Genomic DNA, 20080 nt, shown 5'->3' with positions numbered 1-20080 from the left:
TACGAAGAAGATAAAGAATTAAAGTGATGCAACAATTTTAACTACGTTTTGTATATGTTTAAAATAAAAACAAAAATGTTTTACTCAGTTTTTAAGTTTATTATTTTATATTTTAACTTTCGTCAGACGAAGAGATAAACTATACATTAAATAAACTGTGAATTTGCATAGAATTTGCAAGTATTAGTTCGTAATTGAATTGTTTTACTAGTTAAGTTTACAAAAGATGATATACATTGTTATAGTTATAAAATTTTTATTTGGTTAAATCTACGTATTGTATACCATATTTATTTATATGTAAAATAAAGGGATATTAAATTATCTCTACCTTTAACGGGTATAAATAGGTATACAACTTAATTTAGTTATAAAATAAACAACAAAAACTATGTACAATTTATTGCCTTCAAAAACAAACGATTCAAAATGGTGCGCGACGCTTCAGTTTTCTACACATTAATCTTATACGAACTTCAATATCGATAAAGGTGGAAAAGACGATATTTATGAACGTAGAAATCCTATCAAAATTGTTTCATATCGTACCACAGCTTACGTCTTCGGCCACGAAGTCTCACGTAAGCTGTTTTATATCGTTCTATAGTTAACCTCTGCGGCCGCGCAGTCCCAAGCCAATTATTTTGTATCGTACTGCCATTCACGTCTCCGGCCTCGAAGTCTCACGTGAAAAGCTGCAATTACTTCCACGAAGGAAGAGTTGCCCCGTTGAAGCGGCCTAGGTCCGCTCCGTAGGGTAGTTGAGGTATAATAACCTAATTTGTAGATGTGTTTCATCGTTTAAATACATTTTTACTCTCTCTTTTGCAGGTGGCTTGACAGTTGCAGGTGTCTTGACTTGTTGACAGTTGCAGGTGGCTTGACATGTTGACAATTGCAGGTGTCTCGTTGCATGTTGGAAGCTGCAAGTGTTTCGGCATGTTGGAATCTGCAGGTGTCTCAGCACGGTTTTAATAGCCAGCTTACATACTCACCTGTTTTTGCACACGGCAATTAATGAATACAAAATTGTATGTATTTTGCCTTTGTCAATCAAAAAATATCGAGTAGAATTGGAAATATAAATTAGAGAACTGTTGTTATTATTTATTTGAAACTTGTCTTTTGAAAGGAATTTTTAATTAAAAAAGTTTTAAGATTTATTCTAATGCATGCATCGACATATGGACAATTGAAGTGAAATAAGTATAATTTCACATAAATGTCCAACATAGGTTTGGCAAACTGAGGTGCGTGAGGCAAAAACAATCTAAATCTAACAATTAGATTAATATATATTTTTTAAAATAATAGTTTGAGACAAGAATTTATTTTGCAGTTTATTTTATTTTTTGTGAACTTAAAATTTTTCAATCTACCCTTTTCAAAAGTTCTTATAGATAACTAAATAGATTTTTGTAAAATAGTAAACTTAATAAAATTGTAAGACTATGCGTCATAAAACTTTAAATTTTGTTAAACAACTTTATAATAGCATCGCATAGTACATATAATTTTATTTACCTATTATGAAGCATAATCTTACAATTTTATTAAAATTACTATTTTACAAAAACCTATTTAGTTATCTACAAGAACTTTTGAAAAGGGTAGATTGAAAAATTTTAAGTTCGCAAAAAATAAAATAAACTGCAAAATGAATTCTTGACTTAAATTTATATATATATTATTTTATAAGTGCTATAAACTATTTTCAAAAGTTTATAGCTTTAACATTTAAAATATTAAATTCAAAATGATATGAAGCACTTACATATTTAGCGTTTTAAAGAATTTAAACCATGTTTGTAAAATAATTTAAACAAAGTAAGCTTTTTTTAATAAAAAAATGTCATTATGAAGAGAAGCCTAAACTCCAATATTCTTTTGTGTAACTATTTATAGTGTTTAGACTTTTTATTGTTCAATATAACAACAGATAAAATTATGATGAAAAGTTTTAATTGTTTTTGAATATAAAGTAAATCATTTCTTTAAAATTTTTCCAGAACGCTTTTTTAGAAACATATTCCTTTAAAATATAAATTAGCTTAGTTGTTGCTAATCACTTCACACAGTTTTTTAAAGTTTTTTAAAATGATTATATTTTGTTAATTCGCAGATTTGAAGACAGTTTAAAAAACAGCAGAATACAATGTTAAATTGATGGTAACTGAAGTACTTATGAAACATAATTGCTTATTGAATGCCAAGAAAGCACTTAAAAAGTTTGGTATAAGGTGTTGTGTACGAAAAACCTCTCGGTTATCGAGTCGTACATCAGAAGCTTTTTACAATTCTTACGAGCTAAAAAAAAAAAAATTAAGCTAAACTTTTAAAACTTAGAGTAGAATTGATAACACGTAAGAAAAGAACTGAAAATAAAATAAACCAGTTGTTTTCTTAAAAAAAACTATTTATAATGTACTCAAAATCTTGTCGAATACCATAAAAATAAAACTAGTCTAAAACTTTTAAAGTTTAATTTTTAATTTTGAAAAATAGTTTATTTGAAACAGCTGAAGAGTTTTATATTAGATAAAAATATATATAATTTTTACTTACTTTAATTGAAATGAATTTAACCATAAACTCAACTTAACTTTTTAAAATAATAATTTAAACAAGTAATGTAACATTTATACACAATGCACTTATGAGAAAAGCAATAACAATGAACATAAATAACAACAAAAAATTTCCTTCTATCTAAAATTTTTTGAATGCTTTTCTTAGCCTAAAAATGTAACGATAAATAAGTAAACAATTAAAAAAAAAAGGTTATAAATTAAACCTGTATTTATTACGGAAATTATCAACAAAGTTGAGATGCTTCGCGCAATCAATAATATATAATGAACTTTATCACACAACCATCAACAACAGCACCCGAGACAACCTACGAGCGGTTTCGTCCTCACTACGACTCATCAGGCAGGCATAGTCGCGAGAAACCGCTGTTTAGATCTAACCAAGCGGGATTAAGTACAAAGCACTGGAGCTTAGAAATTAAATCAGTTTATTATAAGTTTACTTGAGACAGTAATCTGAGCTTACTACTTATTATATACTTAACTCTCTGTTAGAAAGTACATATATGATTTAGTTTTTAAATAGGTATACTAAAAAAATAAAATAAAAATAAATTTGTAAACATTCTGAGGTTAGTTCAAAATAGTGTTCCTAATAAGTAGTCTAAACTTAAGAACAAATAAATAGAAAATGCTGCAATTTAGACTTTATTGTAACCCAAAAAGTTAACTGTTAAACTAATTTTTTGTCTATGAAATGATAAATATTATTAACCTACTAAACAAAAGTAAATAAATAAGTACCAATGATCCCTTATGACCTTGATATTCATTATTTAATAGATAACTTTTAAGTTTATCCTGAAACTTTCAAAAATGACTAAGGCTTTTTAAACATATCACAAATTTATCCAGTACAAAAAGAAGAAGGCATTGTAAGTATAAAAATTTGATTCAATAACATTTAAAATAAAATATTGTTATGAAGATTAAACATTTTATTATGTTTGTTAACTATATTTTTTTAAAGAGGTACCATTTAGCTTAATTAAGAATTCTGATTTAAACAACCTTTTTGTACTATTTCTAATTAAAAAAAAAAAATCCATTTAGTAATATTAATAACACTGAACTTTTCTTAATTAGTAACAACAACCTAAATAGAAAATTTAATTTAAATACTGAACTAAGTGTTTTTAGTACCCAATACATTTCTAATGATGACCTTGTATCACAAGGGGATAAAGATTTAAATGATAAAAGTTTAAGTTTTCTGCATGTCAACATAAGAATTCTTAGTGTAATAAATCACTCCTTGAGGAGCTAATGTAATATTTTTCCAGATATCATAGGTATATGTGAAACAAAATTTAATAGTAACAGCAACATAGGTTTATTATCATTGGAAAATTATCATCTACATTTCGTCAACTCTGAAACCAGATCTTGCGGTGTGCTTTAGAAAACAGATCATTAGAAGACAGAAGAAAGACAGCCGTTTTTCACATAGACTAGATGTGAATCAAAAATCTTATACAAAACCAATAGACATAGTTAATAAACTTAACATTCATTTTTCTAACATTGGAAAGCAAACATCAACAGTTTGAATTGGTCTTAAAACTACTCATGTTTTTCATACAAGATTTAAAGCAAACTACAAACTAAAACAATTTAACAATTCTAACAAATGTTAATTTAGATCTAAGAACTTTTTACTTTTAATAATCAAAAAAAAAGTTAATGTGTTTTCCTAGCTTCGAAAATTGTTTTTAACTTCTAAAATAAAATTAAACAAGTGTCACATTCTACTATAAAGATTGCAGTATTAAAAAACAGGTAAATAACAAAAATACAAAAAAATCACTCAAATGCAAACCACTATGATACAAACTCCTAAAAATTTCAGCATGTTACTGGTCTTTGTTGTCTAAATTATTAATAAATGTTTTATATTTCTATTGTGCTATTAAGATTTAGGGCTTTAAATAAATTTAATATCACTCACTTTCAAATAAAATTGGTCATCACTTTTAAGACTTATTTATAATTATACCGTGTTAGTTTTTTTCTGACTTTTTGTACTAAATTTTGTCAGATCTACTTTGACGTATTGGACAAAAATTTTGTCAGTTCAATTTTTACTTTTTGTACTAAGTTTTGTCAAGCCTACTTTGATTGTTTGGACTATAATTTTGTCAGCTCAATTTTGACTTTTTGTTCTAAATTTTGATGAACTTCTTTGACTTTTTGGACAATAGTTTTGTCAGTGCAGTTTTGAATTTGAGGACTCGAAATTTATCAGTTCTACTTTGGGTTTTTTGACTAATTTTTGTCAGTTCTACTTTGACTTTTTGTACTATAATGGTGTCAGTTCAATTTTATTTTATTAATTTTCCTAGTCCCTTATCCTTTCTGGTTATGGGTATAAACTCAAAGGCTTTTAAATGGGCAAGCGGTAAATGTGAGTGATGCTTCTTAAAAATTAAATGCACACTTTGTTGTGAAATTTCTCTAAATCTACTACTAAACAAAATACAGTATATAACAAAATTGACAAAAATATAGGAATGTGAGATAAAATTGTGATAAATACTGCCTTCAAAATAAAAAGTAAAACATTAGTAAATTAATGTCTTGGTAATATATAACTGTTACATAAAAGGCTGGTAATTCTTTAACGGAGGACGTTAATTGTAACCTATGGATGTAGGTACCTTTAGATTATAAACTTAACTAATACTAAGTGCTTATATTCAATAGTACTTATGGGTACTCTACTAAAAACTAGGCATGACATGAGTTAATACTTTTTATATAGTGAACAATTGCGAACACTAACAAATACATAAATAATATCATATCATACTTAAGCAACTACTTTAAATGTAGCCAACACTTTACACACGAATCAATTTAAAAGGAATATAATTTAAGAATGTATAAAACAAAATATGATTTAACTACTTAGAATGTAAGCAAAAATTTAATAATAATTATTTATATACGACCGGTTTCGGTGGCAAGAGATTGCGACCTTTTCAAGAAAAAATAAAATATGAAACTGCATATAACAATGTTAGTTAATTATACTGTTGTTTAAAAACTTATTCATGCGTGAAGTTAAAAAACAAAAATGTTGCGTGTTTGAAAATTCAAGCATATCAGAGTATATTTAGGTAAAATTGGTACTAGTTTAAAAAAAAAACGGATTGGATTAATATTAATATAATGAGTCAAAAAAAAAACTGAGTCCAAGGTAAAAAAAAATAATAATGAAATATTTATACCTTTAAATTTATTTAAATGAAATTAAGAATTGTCTAAAATTGTGGTTTTAAGCCAATAGTCAACAAAACAATAATAATACTCAAAGTCGCTGAAGATTTCAAAATCTAATTTGTGTTAAATTAACATAACAGTCAAAATTTAAACGTATTTAAAAACTATGTAAAAAAAAAAATTTCAAAGTTGAATTAAGAACTGTCTAAAAAAAAACTTTTTTTTTCAATTTAAGCCAAATGTCAACAAAAAATCAAGAAAAATAACCTATTTTTTACTTTAATTATGATTTGGTTTAAGTTTTGTCTGCTTTCCAGTTTATTAATAAAAATCTGTTTCTGTGTCTGCATGAGTTCATTAATTCCGTTCTTTTGTTGATGCAATTTTTACCGGATTCAAGTATTAGTAAAGCTTCTTTTAAGCACAACCTGCATGTCATAATTCCTGATTTTGGTTTTTTCTCCCTTTGTAATATTTTCCAATTTATTTTGTATTTCTTGTTTTCATTTTTTAATTTATGGGTTAATTTTGAGAGTTCAGTTGCTTGTTTATACTGGAGGTATTTTTTGTCATTTGGATTACTTTTTATTGTTGTGTGTAGATATGCATTGTTTTTGTTGATTACCACTTAGTCCAATGTATATTTTTGTTAAATTATCTGTTTCTATTGTTGCCTGGTAGATTACATTTTCTGCCCTACATTCTCCTCCTTCAAGGGGGAAAGTTTCTTTCTTTCTGCAGTTGCATGATTCATCTTTGTTTACTTTATTGTTGTTTATTACTTTTTTGTTGTGGTTTTTTATTATTGTTTCAATGTTTGACATGCAGCTGTAGCTTAATTTTATATTGTTTTTGTTTAAATATATTTTTAACTTATTATTTTCTCCAAAGTGCTTGTTTACTATTTTTAGAAACTTTTTACCTATGTTTGTTTTTACTGATTTGCAATATGGGGGATTGAACCATATAATTTTTCTTTTCCTGTTTTTTTTTATCTTTAAATTCTTCAATATAGTTAATTTGATAATTGTATCTGTTTACCTTTAAAGCATCATTATAGTCTTTTTTTATGTTGTTGAGTACGTTTTTGTTACTTGAATTATTAGAAAGTCTGGTCTCTACCATTTTTGGGATTTGTTTGAGTATGGTTGGTGGATGGTTTGATTTTGAATTTATGTAACTTATTTTGTTGTTGTCTTTTCTAAATGGGTAAAACGTATGGTTCAGTAGGTTGAAATTTAGGTCTAAGTAGTCAATCTTCCAAGAGGGGTTTTCTATAACTATATTTATGCCTATACTTTTAGTCAATTTGTGTAATTTTTTTCTATTTCTACATTGCTTTTTTTTCTACAGCTATAAGTCCATCATCTCTATATAATCCAATTATTAAGTTTTGTAAGATATCTTTTAATCCCTGCAAAATGTATAGCCCAATTAGTTCACGAATTTCTGCCCCGTGCTTTCCACCCATTGTGATGTCAAAAAGTTTGTTTTCATCTTTGTTATTTTTTCTTTTTATCCATGTTTCTTCTTGGTTATATAAGACAGATTTTGTTGCATTAAAGATTATATTTTTTTGTTGTGTTGTAGTTTGTGTGGTTTTGTTATCAAAATTTAGTGCATCTTTTAATAATTTTTCTATTATTAATAGGTAAAAGTTTCTATATCAAATTTCATTAATTTGTATTTGTGCATTTCTAGGTTTTTGTACCATTTGATTACTTCTTGTGTACTTTTCCATTGGTTGTACTGGTTTGTTTTTCTTAAGTTGTTGTTGATTTTGTCTTATTTGTCCTATGTCAGAATAAAATGGATTTATTAGTCTGGTTTTTGGGTTATTGTTAAAGTCTACTTTGTGGTCTTTCATGGATAAAAAGAAAAAATAACAAAGATTAAAACAAACTTTTTGACATCACAATGGGTGGAAAGCACGGGGCAGAAATTCGTGAACTAATTAGGCTATACATTTTGCAGGGATTAAAAGATATCTTACCAAACTTAATAACTGGATTATATAGAGATGATGGACTTATAGCTGTAGAAAAAAAAATTATATATATATATATATTATATATATAAATATAGAAATGACAACAACAAAATAAGTTACATAAATTCAAAATCAAACCATCCACCAACCATACTCAAACAAATCCCAAAAATGGTAGAGACCAGACTTTCTAATAATTCAAGTAATTAAAACCAATTCAACAACATAAAAAAAGATTATAATGATGCTTTAAAGGTAAACGGATACAATTATCAAATTAACTATACAGAAGAATTTATAGATAAAAAAAGAAACATGAAAAGAAAAATTATATGGTTCAATCCCCCATATTGTAAATCAGTAAAAACAAACATAGGTAAAAAGTTTCTAAAAATAGTAAACAAGCACTTTGGAGAAAATAATAAGTTAAAAATATATTTAAACAAAAACAATATAAAATTAAGCTACAGCTGTATGTCAAACATTGAAGCAATAATAAAAAACCACAACAAAAAAGTAATAAACAACAATAAAGTAAACAAAGATGAATCATGCAACTGCAGAAAGAAAGAAACTTTCCCCCTTGAAGGAGGAGAATGTAGGGCAGAAAATGTAATCTACCAGGCAACAATAGAAACAGATAATTTAACAAAAATATACATTGGACTAAGTGGTAATCAACTAAAAAAACGCATATCTACACACAACAATAAAAAGCAATCCAAATGACAAAAACTACCTCCAGTATAAACAAGCAACTGAACTCTCAAAATTAACCCATAAATTAAAAAATGAAAACAAGAAATACAAAATAAATTGGAAAATATTACAAAGGGAGAAAAAACCAAAATCAGGAATTATGACATGCAGTTTGTGCTTAAAAGAAGCTTTACTAATACTTGAATCCAGTACAAATTGCATCAACAAAAGAACGGAATTAATGAACTCATGCAGACACAGAAACAGATTTTTATTAATAAACTGGAAAGCAGACAAAACTTAAACCAAATCATAATTAAAGTAAAAAATAGGTTATTTTGACGCTAACCTGATGAGATTCTACTAATATACTTTTTTTGGCCTGATTTAATACGCAACGTGCGCTCTAACTTATAAAGTAGAAATCCCCAAGATAACGCTTAAATTATAATTGACTTAAATAAACTAAAATGAATTACTTACTATTTACTAAATGTTTAATAAATCAGTTACCTAATTTAAATTGAGTTCGAATTTGTGATCATGAATATATTTACAATGAAATGCGAAACAAAAAGATGATAAAAAACTGCACAACATTACACTAGAATAACAGAAACTAAACACTACATGTTTAAACCAAACTCAAAAAGTATTGACAACAAGATTGAAACCATTAAAACTTAAGTGCAGCAAAAAGCTGCACTGAGTTCAGACCCTCAATGAAGTCGAGAATAGAAAAACTGAACTGTACTGAACGAACTGAACTCTCTATTAATCGAGACTATCGACTTTATATTGCTTGAGAAAAAAGAAGAAAGTAAAAAAAGAGACAATTACCACTAGAGTGGCACATTTTCTCCTCTTACCCTCGTACTTTAAAAATTTTTTCTTGGTTTTCCGAAAAAGAAACATTAATTTTTTTCATTAACACTTGTAAGAATGCTTAAAACTCCCTATATAGAAAAATTAACAAAAAAACGACCGCCGACTTTTATCTCCTTAGTTTAAAAAGCATTAATTTAAAATACACAAAGTTAATAAAAGTATAATACAGTTTTCTAAATGACAGACAAATGTTTTTTTAAAAAAATTCTTTGCTGCTGGAACTCGCTCCGCCCTTGTACATCTCCACGTCGTTTGACCGGTTTATGCTGATACGTCTCCTCGCCTCACCCAACCGGTCTCTTGGCGCCACGGAACCCGTCTCCTTGCCTCAACCAGCGGTCTCTTGGCCCTACGGAACCGTCTCCTTGCCTCAACCAGCGGTCTCTTGGCCCTACGGAACCGTCTCCTTGCCTCACCCAACCGGTCTCTTGGCCCTACGGAACCGTCTCCTTGCCTCAACCAGCGGTCTCTTGGCCCTACGGAACCGTCTCCTTGCCTCAACCAGCGGTCTCTTGGCCTTACGGAACCGTCTCCTTGCCTCAACCAGCGGTCTCTTGGTCCTACGGAACCGTCTCCTTGCCTCAACCAGCGGTCTCTTGGCCCTACGGAACCGTCTCCTTGCCTCAACCAGCGGTCTCTTGGCGCTACGGAATCCTCTGATCCGTCTCTCCGTACATCTCCTCGTTCCTCTCCTCGTACATAAGGCTCGGTCTCCTCGTACCGCTCCTCGCCGATTCGTTTCTCGGGCCGTTCGTGCGAAAGTCCAAATAGAAATACGTAACACTACTTTATATCAATTTTAAAAACAAGTTAAAACATAAAAAAAGTAACAAGTTACATGCTTTTAGTTAGCAATAACATTTCATTAGTCGATTAGTCTATTTATTTTTATCTTAAAAGTCTTGTATGTTTTAAAATAATTGAAAAACATTTATGGCTCCAATCAATATACAGTAATTCTCTACAAGCTTTAAAATAAAAAACATTTCACATTTTAAACGAATTAGTTGACAAAACTTGTACTGATTTTGAAAACTTTAATATGCTAAATAATTTTAAACAAAATTGTTTTCTTTTTCAGATTTAAATACCGGGTAAGACATTTAATAGCTCGAATGACCTCGTTAAAAATTATTTTTTGTATGTACGGATAGATTTAAAACAACCAAAAAAACATGCCAATAAAGTTTGTTACAAGCAATTAACAAGGTCATTGTAAAAAAAAACTGTAAATATTATACTTTAAAATTTGAACATAACATTGTTGCTAAATATAAAACTAAATTAAGCTTCATAAATTTAAGAAATTTCACTTTAATAACCGATTATGCACTCAAAAACAAGTTTTAATAACCTCATACAAATACTTTTACAAGGACGAACGAAAAAACAACAATGTTTTTACATGCAGTTTAAAAAGTTTATTATCCATTATAGTTCAAATTAAACGGTTGTTTGAAAACAAAACAATTAAACTTTACAGTTGCTAACTTTTATAGACGTTTAAAACTCTTTTTGTTATAATAAAGTTTTATTATTAGAAGCCTTTAGCTTCATTTTAATTTTTAATAAAATGTTTAAAACGATTGAACGATATTTAATTAATTAGACAAAACGCGGAACAACTTGAAAACAAGACAAACTTTGTTTAAACTTGCTCGTACAAGTTTAAAACTCATTTTGAAAAACGCTTCAACAATGAATTGCAATAATATCTACACAACAAATACATTTTAGTTCTAACACCTGTCCATTAGCTTTACCCAAACCACTTTAACATAAAATTCAACACAATAAAGCTAATTACTTTTTGCAAAAAACAACACAAATCTCTCACAAACTCGAACTACTTAGTTGTTTTTCCAACTAGAAATTTTAAACTCATTTTTAAAACTTTACAGACCAGATGACTGGGTTAAATAAATGCCCTTAAATTTATCGAATTTATAATATTATTAAATAAGGTTTATTTTACTCTGTTTTCAAGTCACCATCAACAAAACGTAAAAATTTTAATGAAGGTATCTGTGTTCGATTCCAGCTATAAATAACTGGACGTCCGGGTCATCATGACGCTAACCTGATGAGATTCTACTAATATACTTTTTTTGGCCTGATTTAATACGCAACGTGCGCTCTAACTTATAAAGTAGAAATCCCCAAGATAACGCTTAAATTATAATTGACTTAAATAAACTAAAATGAATTACTTACTATTTACTAAATGTTTAATAAATCAGTTACCTAATTTAAATTGAGTTCGAATTTGTGATCATGAATATATTTACAATGAAATGCGAAACAAAAAGATGATAAAAAACTGCACAACATTACACTAGAATAACAGAAACTAAACACTACATGTTTAAACCAAACTCAAAAAGTATTGACAACAAGATTGAAACCATTAAAACTTAAGTGCAGCAAAAAGCTGCACTGAGTTCAGACCCTCAATGAAGTCGAGAATAGAAAAACTGAACTGTACTGAACGAACTGAACTCTCTATTAATCGAGACTATCGACTTTATATTGCTTGAGAAAAAAGAAGAAAGTAAAAAAAGAGACAATTACCACTAGAGTGGCACAATTTTTCTTGATTTTTTGTTGACATTTGGCTTAAATTGAAAAAAAGTTTTTTTTTAGACAGTTCTTAATTCAACTTATATAAATTTTTAGAATTTTTTTTTACATAGTTTTTAAATACGTTTAAATTTTGACTGTTATGTTAAGTTAACACAAATTAGATTTTGAAATCTTCAGCGACTTTGAGTATTATTATTGTTTTGTTGACTACTGGCTTAAAACCACAACTTTAGACAATTCTTAATTTCATTTAGATAAATTTCAAGGTATAAATATTTTTTTTTTTTTTTTTCAAAAACGTTGGATTCAGTTTTTTTATTGGATTCAGTTTTTTGTTTGACTAATTATATTAATATTAATTCAATCCGTTTTTTTTAAACTAGTACCAATTTTACCTAAATATACTCTGATATGCTTGAATTTTCAAACACGCAACATTTTTGTTTTTGTTTATATTCTTCACGCACGAATAAGTTTTTAAACAAAAGTATAATTAACTAACATTGTTATATGCAGTTTCATATTTTATTTTTGCTTGAAAAGGTCGCAATCTCTTGCCACCGAAACTGGTCGCGAATAAAATATACAACTTGCATAAATCTATTAATAAGCTCTTTACATCCCAGTAAATTGAGCATTCTTTTTTAGTTTAGGCAAATAACTATATAAAAACTATTTATGAAAACAAACATTATTAAAAACAAATACTTTTTAAAACAGAAGAAAACAATATAAATGTCTTTTCTTCATTATTACGTTATACTCATTACAGGCTGTCGCTAGCATCCCCCTGCTTTTTGTGGCTGGTTTATTATGCAGGGTTCTTAACTTTTTGCAACAATACATCAGTAATTTCTTGTCTGCACTTTGTTTTCTTCTTTTGTTAACTTTATTAAATTTGTATCAGTATAAAACTTGACCTTGCGAGCTTTCTCTTAACCGCTTGAATGAATTTTAGCTCAAAACTTCCAATCAAATCTAAACAGTAACCAAGTAAAACTTGATATCCTGTTAAAGTAATACAAATTTTTAAAGCAGGATTAAAAACTTTACTAGGAAATTGTAGACCCGTCATTCTATGTAATTAAAATGAAATAATTAAAAAAAGAATCTATGATCAACTGTACAGTTTTTTTCTAAAATTAAAGTTTAAATAATTCTCAGTTTGGCTTTCGACAGAATCATTCCACCACTTTAGCTTTGTCCGAATTTGTTGAAGGGGGTCTGTCGAATTTTGATGGAAACGCAGTTTGTGCAGTTTTTTTGGATTTAAGTAAAGCATTTGATAGTTTATATAGAAATATCTTACTTCAGAAATTGGAATGTTGTGGTGTAAGATGAAATATGTATTTTCTAATCAGCTCACATTTAGATGGAAGGAAACAGTTCTTTAAAGGATATGAGTCAACCTGTGAAAAAAATGAAGTTCGGGTACCACAAAGCTCAGTATTAGGACCGTTGTTATTCCTAATCCGTATAAATGACTTACAAAATAATACTAATCTTAACGTCCTCAACTTTACAGATGATACATTGGTATACAAGACATTCACAAATGACACTTACTTAAATGACAGTAACAATTTTAACACCGAACTAAAAAAAGTATCAGATTGGCTTATGGGAAACGGACTTAAACTACATCTTAATTAACCAGAAACATGATTCTATATCAATCAAAAAATATTTTTTTGTAAATATAGATCACAATGTAAAAATAGGTAAAACAGTTATAACAAAAAAAATAGCTATAAATATTTGAGAATAATTATAGACAGAAATTTAAAATGGTCAGAACACATAGAAACTATAAAAACTAAACTACAAAACATAGGGTATATTATATAAAACCAGACACTTCTTAAATGAAAAAGCATTACATTTGATCTTTAATTCATTGCTAATCAGCAATGTTAGATACGGCTTGTTGTGCTGGGGAAGAGCAAATAAGAAATGTATAAATTATATCAATGTTCTTATAAAAAGAGCACTTAGATGAACACATTATAAGAAATGTGATGATAGTGTAAGAGAATTAAAGACTAAGAAAAAATACTAGATGTTGAAAGTCTGTACCTATACGAGTTAGGTCTGTTTATGTTTAAGTTAAACAACAATTTGTAATCAGATAACTTTAAAAATTACTATAAAAATGTAAAAAATGTCCATTATTATCAAATCAGGTCTTCAGAAACAATTTTTTTCCTACTTAGACGCAAAAGCAAAATAGGTCATAGATCGCTATCCTACCAAGGACGTAACTTATGGACTGTGCTACCATTATATTTAAAAAATATAAGTCATTTTTAAAAGTTCCAGGATGGACTTAAAAAATATCTTTTAAAAAGTTATTAACAAGGTTATTAATGATCAATGTTACTCGTCTATTTACTTTTGTTTAAGGAGTTAATAGTGTTTGTCATTTAATAAGCAACTTTTTTATCTACTATTTATTTGTTTTTTTTTTCAAAAATTGAATTGTTCAGATACCATAACAGTGGTTAAGTATAGATTGAAACATTTTCTATCTAGTTATTTTGTAGATTGTTTTTAAGATTACTATTTTGAATAAGTTCGGAATACATACAAGTTCCTTGGTTTTTTTAGCATGCCAACGTAAAAATAAAAGTTATACGTGTATATACTTTAACATAAAAATAAGTATTTAAAAAATAATCTAAGATAACTGTTTCAAGAAAATTTATGTTGAAAAATATATTTTTCTGAGTAAATCAAAAAAAAAATCTTTTTTGTGTTTACAAATGTGTTTTGCTTTGTAATACTACAATTTTAGACTTAGACAAGCGTTCAAAAAACAAGTATATCTAAAACAGAAGAAAATTTGTTGTTGTTAATACTATTATTATTTTTTTTTGTTTTCTTATTAGAAGTATAAATTAAACATTACTTGTCTTTTTATTTTCATTTATAAAAGTTAAGTTTAGTTATGGTAGAATTCACTTTTTTAAAGTTATCAAAAAATTATGCAATAGTTTATTTATCTATTCAAATGTGAAATTATTTTTTCTGTTCAGTTAAAACTATTAAACAAAATAAAAATTGACACTTTTAGCACAAAATACTGATAAAATCGAACGTAAAGATATCTTAGCGTATTAAATTTTTACTTTCTTTAAAGAGGTTGTAACCTATCATTCAAGTATTCAAATGTTTGCTATAAGTATTGTTTATCTCCTTTTATAAGTTGATTTAAAGTTATATCTATTTTTTAGTGCTTCTGTTACAAAACAAGTTTTTAAATACATTTTTGTACACAAAATTCAGTTAACTTTCATTTAGTTTTTTGTTTCACTTCGTTTAACTGTCTGTTTTATTACTACAGATTTAAATATTTAAATGATAAAAATTAAACCTAATAGCTCGTAAGAAATTAATAAGCATGTGGTTTACGACTCGATAACCGAAAGGTTCCTTTGTATACAGGTTCTTAGACCAAACTTTTTGAGTGCTTTTCTATCGTTCAATAAACAATATCATAGTGGTAGACTAGCAATTTCCATAGTTTACTATCTTGATAGGCTAGCAATTTGTGACTACACTTGTTGTTGAATCTATATAGAAAAATAATTGTTTCTCAACACCTTGTATGAAAATTATGAATATATATTACATTTTTAAAGTAATAATTTAAGTTAGCTGGTAACAAATTATTTTTACGTTTAAACATAATAAGAAGTAATTCATATAGATACAGACTTTTAGTATTGTTTTTTCAGCTTTAAACTTTCTAACACTATCATCATATTTCTTATAACATGTGCTCGTAATAATAATCTGTTTATAATAACACTGATATCTTATACACTTTTTATTTGCTCTTCCCCATTACAACAAACCATATCTAATATTGCTCATAGACAAAGTTTGCATACTGAATTATCTAAACATTATAAAAAATTGAAGTTTATGAGTTTTTTGTAAAAATTTGAAGTACATGCTTCGTTTAAGTTTTTGAAGTTACTTAATCTTAGTTATATTGTCTCTACAAAGTTAAACTTACTTACTTAAAAATTTATCAGTATTTTTTTAAAGCTTCAATCAAAAAGTAACTGTTCAATATTTAAAAAGTTTATCGTTATACTTCAGTGAGTGTTACATTTTATTGCTTTTTGTCCTGCGTTCCAGAAAGTTTAAAACGTAATAATCGACAAGTTGTACTGACATAATAAATTTAAAATTTTAACTTTTGACATCAATTGTGCTTATATTTTTAAAATGTATTTGAAGTTGTTTGAATGCTGTTACAATTTAATAAACCTTTTATACATAAAGTTGTTAAAAAAATGTGTTATACTTTTTAACGTGAATCTAGGTTTTGTTTTATTATCATTGCCTGAAATTAGTAGATTTATTTACTGGTTTTGCAAAAGTTAGTTTCAGCTGGGGTGCGCTAATCTATCGCACAGGGAAAATAAAAAATTGTATGTTGTTGAGCTAAAATTATTCTAGAAGTATACAGTAAATAATATTTTTTTAACATTTAATTTACAACTTGAAAATTTTATAAGCAATAATTGAAACCAACTTACATACTTAGTGAGAGTTGAGTGTTAAAGTTACTCTTTTTTAAACTGTTTTTTAAGGTTTTACTGTGCCTATAAGGTTAATAAACATATATATGTAATTAAAGTAAAGTTTTTTTTTTTTTTTTTGAATCACACATTTCAACCTCACAAAAACTTTTAATGTGAAGTTTCAACAGTTAAAAACAAACACGCTGTTTACCCCAGGGTTTTCGGAGGTAAACAAGTACAAGCACTCAACTTTTAACTAATTTCAAACAGTTGTAATTTAAAATGCAATACCTGAGTAAAATCAAAGGAGGCAACAGCGTGCCAAACTCGAAAATTTTTACCTTTGAAAAGAACATACTTTCATTATATTTCTGATGTTGAGTTTTAAATTAATCAAAACTAAGAAGCTGATAAAAATAAGAATTAAGTAGTGCTTGTTTCTAGACTTTTCATTTGTACTTTAAAACAAACTTTTTACCAACAAGTAAATTAAAAATAGTTCAACAAGTTTAACTACTTGAAATTAAAATCTATGGAAAAAAAATTTGTAATTGTTTTTGTAGAATTTAGGGGGACCGATCTGTGTTTTGGTCAATTTAAATAACTTTTTAGTTTTTATAAAAACAACTAGGAAATACTTTAATTTAGGTTTTCATTAATAATGAATCGTAAAGGTAAAAAAAAAAATTCTAAACTTGTCTCTCAAGAAGGAGATGTCTCATTTGGCATACGAGACCAATCAGATTTAATTATTGACGAGGATCTTAAAAGAAAAGTCTTAGAAAGTTTCAGAAATTTCACTTATTCTACTGAAGAAAGCCTACTTAAAATAATTTCGAAAATTGATGAAGTTAGCTTCTCATACTCTAATCTAAAAAAATTCAATAGAAATTCAACTGATAAAACTAAAAAAATAGTTTACAAGTTTTGTGCCGTGAATTTTGATTTTATAAAAAAGTTGAAAGATAAAATACGATTTGATAGTTTTGAGAGTTACGCAGAAAAGTATAGAAAGACACTCCCAGTTTCAGGTGTAACTCTAATAAATAAAAGAAAGCAGCTGTTATGTATCGTGAAGCCCCTTTCTAAAAATGGAAGCATCTTGTGCTTGCCCTGTGGAAAACTCGAGTTCACAGATAGAATGAATCTGAAAGTCTGCGCTTGTCGCGAATTGTTCGAAGAGGCCGGAGTTAAGCTAACAAACACCCAGTTTAAAAGAATGAAGCATTACTTTAACATAAAATTAGGTCAGAAGGACTTTAGATATTACATTGTGGAAAACTTTGAAGATTTTGTTAAACTAAACCACAGCTCTACAGGTGAAGTCGAAAAATTAGCGTGGTTACAGTTAGATAAAATAATTACAAGACGTAAAATCTTCAATTTGAATTCAAAGTCGAAGCTTATAAAAACAGTTGGATATGACGGTCGCAATTTGAAATTTAGTTTTTTATTAAACAAAGTGATCGACCTAATTAGGAAAAAAAGGACAAACCCGTTAATTACAGTTGGATTACAAACGAGGTTTAAAAAATTACGTTTTATAGATAATTCAAACGTAAGCAGGCCAAAGCTTCAAAAAAATTACTAAAGTAATGAATTGACTTTTTTGTCAATGTTTCAAAGAATTGTAAGAAAGTTAACTATTGCAGTATTGTGCTTTGTTTTTGCTAAGCCTAATGGTTTAGTTTATAAGCTAAACGCTTTACAAGCATACTTTATATTTTGGTTTTATGTAAAAAGATTTTTGTTTTGACGTTTTGTTAATTGAGATTATATAAAGATTTTATATACTTAGTATATTTTTGTTTGATGCATTTATATGTTATGTTTACAAATAAAAATGTACAGATTTAGTATGGTATTGATTAATACATTAGCAAAGTATTAAGATGAGTATAAACTCATACTTGTTAACAGTGAGTTGTTTAGAAAATTTATAAATCTTCCAAGTTCTTAGTTTGAAGCAAATACTTTGATTTTTTTTTCCCTCCTGAGCGGCTTACGCTTTATATTGTTCTATGTAAGTCTTCATCAATAGTAAGATGTTTGGATGTCTAAAAACCCTAACTGTTGAGTTTATAAGCTAAACGCTTTACAAACATACTTTATATTCCTTGTTTTTTGATGTTAGCTACTTACTTGAAATTGTCACTTCACTATTTAAAATCCTAGGTTTACAAAATTTATACTAAACGCAATTTTCAAAAATTAAAAAAGAAAAGGAACTTCAAAAATTTTCAATTTCTTACAGTATAAAACCGCATGTAAAAATGTAAGATTTAGGTAGTCCTGGACAAGATGTTAAAAGGTTTCCGTGGTGTGTGACTCAATAACCTTGAAGTTTTTTTGGGCACCAGTTCTTAGGACCAAAATTTTTGAGCGCTTTATTTTTTTAAGTCAATAAACTTAAATAAAGTAGTATATAGTATTAACATACAAAAACTGTAAAACATTGCAACTGAGTTATTAACTTTTATAAACCTTTAAATGCATGACAAAAAAATCATAGGGATACTTTTTAGTCTTTTTAGTTTTTAAAATATCTATTTTAGTAACTTTCAAGTATATATCAATAAAAAAACTCGTTTATTTAATTCAATAGCGCATTTAGAGAGCTTGTAGAATTTATACGCTTTAATACGATTTACTGTATTAGAGAACTTATAAAATTGTAAACCATTTAAATTATTTTTTTTTTGCTGAATTAAGTTTGTATCATATCAGTGTAGATTTTTTACATAAAAATAGTAAGAATACTTTATAGAAACTATGACTAACTGTTTTTTATATTAGTCTGGCTAAATAACAAACAAGAAACTTCTTATTAAGCTCAAATTGGTTTTCAAGTTAAACGATATGAGAGTCTTTTAAACTTTTAAGTATTTGTAGTTTAACTTTGTAAAATAAATTTTTATAATAATTTAGGTTGTTAATAAGTTAAACTAATTAAAAACTCAAAATAGGTTTTTTAAGTAGTTAGAAAAAAGTCTGAGCTTTTAAAACACATTATATCATGTTAATACAAACTAATACTAGTTATTATTTTAATCAAAAGTTTTAAGTTTTATTCATAATTTATTTTATGCAATAAAAAAGAATTTCTTCAACCTATTTGTTATTCTACTCAATTTTTAAACATACATATAACCAAAAACAAATTTAACAGCTATATACTATCAGAAAATTCACATTAACAGGTGCGTAGGTAGATTTATAAAAACTATCGACAGCGCCCGTCTTTTTACGAGCCGAGAAGTAATGCAAAAACTGGCACCTGAAAAACCCAAGGCCTTCACAAATGAATATGCTTTCAAATAGCGTAAGGAATCAGTCAAACGCCCACCAAAATGTCGAAAGCTGGACTAACGGAGCCGATGAAAGAAAAGTAAATTTCGCTCAACGCGCTGAAGCAGCAGCTGGTAAAAATACCAAAAAAAACAAGCGTTATTATTTATCTAACACTTTTGATTTGTTTTGTGGTTTAATATATTCTATTTTCTTGTATATCTATCAAGAAACTAAAGACAGCTAATTAAACAGAGAAATTCAACCTTTTAAACCTATTAAAG

Source organism: Thalia democratica, chromosome 8 (assembly GCF_965202585.1).
Source record: "Thalia democratica chromosome 8, ktThaDemo2.hap1.1, whole genome shotgun sequence".
NCBI classification, from domain to species: domain Eukaryota; kingdom Metazoa; phylum Chordata; class Thaliacea; order Salpida; family Salpidae; genus Thalia; species Thalia democratica.
Note: the sequence above shows the minus strand (reverse complement) of the source record.